The sequence below is a fragment of the Pinus tabuliformis genome, chromosome 5_1, assembly GCF_031772625.1.
Source record: "Pinus tabuliformis cultivar Carrire ecotype Pingquan chromosome 5_1, CPIR1, whole genome shotgun sequence".
NCBI lineage: Eukaryota > Viridiplantae > Streptophyta > Pinopsida > Pinales > Pinaceae > Pinus > Pinus tabuliformis.
Genome location: NC_142305.1, coordinates 314,477,212 through 314,482,304, shown reverse-complemented (window position 1 = coordinate 314,482,304; position 5,093 = coordinate 314,477,212).

Sequence of the window (5,093 nt, the reverse complement as noted above, 5' to 3'; positions counted from 1 at the left end):
GATTTCCAAGCTTGATCCAATGGCAGAGGAGGATATCGCATTGCCAAAAAGCCCGCCGCCTAACCACATGGACCCACTGACATGCACGATGAATCCTGGCCGTCGAACCTCCGTGCTTGATCCGACAGCCCAGGATCATATCGCACGGGCCTAAAGCACTGCAGGTTAGTGTGCGATGAGGGTGGTATTCGTACCCACCCCACCGCCATGTGTAGCAACTTGAGTGGGATCGCTCCCAAAACATGAAAACCACTTTCTGCTTGAAAGGCGCCCGATGACCAGAAAACCACTTTTGCGGGTGGAATTACATCCCCGTGAAGAAAAACAAGAAAATCCCAACCACCATGAGAGCCTAGAATTCGGCTTCTCACTCCGACCCCTCCACACCAGCTGATGAACCCCTGTAAAGTACCGTCCCCACCCTCTGACCAGCTGCCCAGGCAGCATAATCTACCGAGTAACCAAAGAAGGGTAAAAATGAGGAAAACACAGCAATTCATACCGAAACCAAACTATCTGGCCACAGCCTCCATGGCTTTGTTGCGATACAGCATCATGTCTTCATCTGCTTGGCAACCACACTGTTCCTTTAGTCTGTTCTGAGACAACCCCTGCCAACCCATCATGACTCTGCTACTGGTACAATTCACTCCTTGGTTAGCCAATATATCCACCAGTTTGTTAGCCTTCCTTCAAACATGGTTAAAACTTACCATATGTAGGCGCATGAGGTAGAGCTGGATCTATTGAAAGACTTGGATCAACCTCCAATGCTTGGAAACCTTCTCCATCCCCATGCCCCAACTGATTCTTTTGATTGAGTTAATGATTAGCTCATAGTCAGCTTCGATAATCACATTTTTCCTATTTTCCTTCTCTAGGAGTTCTAAGCATTGCTCCATAGCCATTAGTTCTGCCATGTTGTTGGTGGCTCTGCCTAAATGGCAATGGAAGAAGGAAATGATAGTACCTGATTCATTCCTTAACACCCCTCCAAAGCCAACAATACCCGGGTTGCCTTTAGAAGCCCCATCAATGTTATACTTCAGATAACCCTAAGGGGGAGGATGCCAAAAGTCTTGCTCAGTTTCTATTATCCTAACCTGCCCATCCAAGCCCTGAGGAATAAGCCCCTGCATGCCCAACTGTCTGAGAATTCTCATTTCAACATCTGAACGTGGATTCTTAGGGGGATTTCTCATAGTCATATTAACCGTCTCCCTTGGTTGTCTTAATGTCTGCCCAAAAAGACATTGGAAATGTCTCTTCTCATTCTTAAAGATCCTATGGTTCCTTTCTTTCCAAACGTTCCCAATAATGAAGCTAGGTGTGAGAGCCCATGCTGAGCATAGAATTTTAGAATCAGAAAAATTTCTCCTCTAGTTGTTTAGGGTATTGATAATACTCCCTCTATCCCTGTCAGTCTCTTGGAATATGGTGGCAAAAGAGTCCCACAATCTAGAGGTGAAGATGCAATTGTTGAGGAGGTGTTCCATAGTTTCCTCTTGGGCCTCACAGAGCTGGCATCTGGAAGGCCCCACAACCCCTCTTTTCCGAATGTTGTCCCAAGTCATAATTTTCCCATGGTAAACCAGCCACATGAAGAGTTTAATCTTCATCCAACCCTGATGCCTCCATAGATTCTGCCAAATTCTATCCGGAGCAAGAGAATCTAGCTCAAGGAGGATGCATTTTGCCTCCTTAAGATTAAAGGTGCCCTCATTGTTGTTGCCCCATCTTAACTGATCATGCCCCCCAAGTACTAGAATCTTCCTTTGTTCCAACATTTTCATAAGAGCTTCTCCTTTAGCTTTCAAAGGGCTATCTTCCCTGTAGATAATATTCCTCCATTATTGGTTTGATCCCAAAAATCTTTAACCTTAGATAGCCCCAAGATGTCTATCTCTATCTTGAGGTCCTTAAAATCCTCTTTTAACAGTATCGGTTCTTATTGCCATTTGTCTTCCCAAAAAAGTGCTAGATCTCCCTCTCTGATTTCCGAGAAGCTATTCTTTTGAACTAAGCCTCTATTCTCCCATGCCTTATTCCAGATATATGAGCCCTTTATACTTCCAGACATCCTTATATGATCGTTAATTTGCCAAGTACTGGCATATTTCTCTTTCCAAATACTAGCCCACTGAGCCTTTGGTTCTTTAACCCAACGCCACCAAAGTTTAACACCTAGAGCCCTGCTTAGAACCTTTGGATCATCCAAACCAAGACCTCCATGATTTTTAGGTTTGCAAATATTTTCCCAGGCAACCAAGGCCCATTTCTTTCTAGTCTCCCCCTTGCCCCAGAGGAAATCTCTTTGAATGGATCTGAATTGTTGCAAGACTCCTTTAGGCACAGGGAGAGCTGAAAGCATGAAAACTGGGATAGATTGAAGAAAAACCTTTGTAAGCACCAATCTACCATCCAAGTTTAAAGATATGATGGTCCAATTTCTAATTTTATCCTGCATCTTGTTAATCACTAGCTCCCATTTGCTGTTATGCAGTGGTTTAGCAGTTAGAGGAACACCCAAATATTTTGAAGGAAGGAAATCCCTTTGAAAGCCCAGTATTATGGAGATATTCATTTGAATAGCAATATTGGTATTAAAGGAAAAAATCTTGGATTTGGAAAGATTAACCTCCATACCTAAAGCCATGGCAAAGTTACTTAGAAGTTGTTTGTAAGCTAGAGCCTCTTTGACCGCAGGTATTCCTTGTAGCATGGTATCATCCACAAATTGTTGATGAGTTAAGGACTGTCCATTCTCAAAAAGTTGGAGACCCTTGATTTTGTCGTCTTCCTTTGCCTGCTTGATGGACTGGCCTAGTCCTTCCATCATAAGAATGAAGAGAAAGGGAGAGAGTGGATCACCCTACCTAAGGCCTCTTGAAGGAACAAAAGTCTCGGAGGGAGATCCATTTACTAAAATAGAAAAACTAGGAGAAGTTACGAGGGCCATGACCCATCTGACCCAGTTATGATCAAACCCTAAAGCAATAAGAACCCTCCTAATGTAGGTCCAATTCAACTTGTCATAAGCTTTGGCTCGGTCCAATTGCATGATCATTCTAGCCTTCCTTTTTCTAGTCAGTGAGTGCACCACCTCCTGTGCTTGAATGATATTATTGAGAATTTGCCTGCCTTCCACATAACTAGATTGTTCCCCAGACACAAGAGTGGACAAAAGAGGTTTGAGTCTATTGGCCACTACCTTGGATATTATCTTGTAAACCACATTGCATAATGCAATGGGTCTAAACTTATCTGGAGTAAGGGCATTATCCTGTTTAGGGATCAGAGAGATGAAAGAGGTGTTAGATGCTTTTAGAATAGTTATGTTCCTCCAAGAATCTTCTACTACATTCAGAATGTTATGTTTAACAATATTCCAGCAAGCTTTGAAGAAATCAACATTGAAACCATCAGGGCCTAGCGCTTTACCATTCTGCATTTCCTTGAGGACCTCACTGATCTCCTCTTCAGTCACTGGCCTATTGAGGTTAAAGTTATCCTCTCTGGACACAAGTCTTGGTATATGTCTTGTTAAGTCCTTGATGAAAAACTCTTTGTCTGAAATGGTTTCCTTATCTATCCCACTAAAGTGCTGGACTAACACAGTTTCTATGTCTTCATGGAAACTGAGGAGTTGCCCTCCCTCATCCCTGATTGAAGAGATTCTATTATTTGCTCTATTTTCCAAGGTGGACCTGTGGAAGAATATGGTGTTTCGCTCTCCTTCTTTTAGCCATTGCACTCTCCAAAATATTTCTTCTTGTTTGCAAAAGTTCTCCCATTCTTGCTGTAGTTTGGTAGATTTCTCATTTATGACTTTGTCAAAGCCAACCATGATAAGGGTTTGATTTAGTTCTTGCAATTTATTTTCAACAACTTTTTTTCCTTCAAAAATATTTCCAAATTCGTTCTTGTTCCAATCTTTTAGCCTGCATTTGATATGTTTTAATCTTTTGTGAAGAAGGAACATACTTGTACCCTGAATGTGTAAATCTTCAGACCACCAACCTGAAATGTTGTTGATGAAATCTGGATGGGTGAGCCAAATATTTTCAAATCTGAAAGGTCTATTCCTGGGGGTGCCTATGCCTTTGACCTCCAGTTGGACTGGCCAGTGATCTGATCCTCCAAAGGGGAGAATACTCGCTGCCATTTCCTTATTATTGAGCATAAGGTCCTCTGAGATGATGAATCTATCTAACTTCGATGCAACTAGAGACTCTCCTCCTCTTTTATTGTTCCAAGTAAGGAGAACATTACTGGAAACAATATCAACTAGCTTCATATAATCCATAAAGGTTTGAAAGGCTAAGGAGTCTTTGTTTAGGGTTCTGGTGCCCCCCTTTTTTCTTCGATAGTGATTTGATCATGTTGAATTCACCACCCAAAATCTAGGGTATATCTATAAATCTTGCTTTAAGATCCACCAGAGATTGTATAAACCTAAGTTTATCATCCATTCTTTGAGGGCCATAAACATTTGTGACCAGATAGATCTCCCTATCCCCCACAGGTTGAATAACCACTGATAAATAATTTCTAGAAGCCTCAACATCTATTATACCAATCTTTTGGGGGTTCCAAAGAGTAAGAATGCCACTTGCTGAATTTTCTGCTTTGATTTCTAAAAACTCAAAACGACTGAGCCATTTACTGTATATTTCTTTAATTTTCTTAAAAGAACATTTAGTTTCCTGGATAAAAATCATATCCAGAGCTTCTTGTTTCATTTTGTAACTAATCTTTGCTTCCTTTTACTACCAAGACCTCTTATATTCCAAGAAGTGAACTTCATCATTAAATATTTGTGAAGGAGTAACTGGTTAGGTCTTTCATCTTACCTAAATCTATCATTAGCTTTCCACATTCCATCAACAACTCATTCTGCTTTTTTCTGCCTCTTTTCTTTCCTGGGCATCTAGGTGCTAATCCTGGTGTGTTTTTCAAAGTTTTCACCCCTTCGCCACCCTGTCTTGCAGTATTACTTTGCCTGTCCATCCCTGTAGTCTAGGTTTTCCATAAGTACAACTGTTGTACTCTAGTGAACTCCTCTTGAGGTAACGAGTCTATCCCTCCCATGG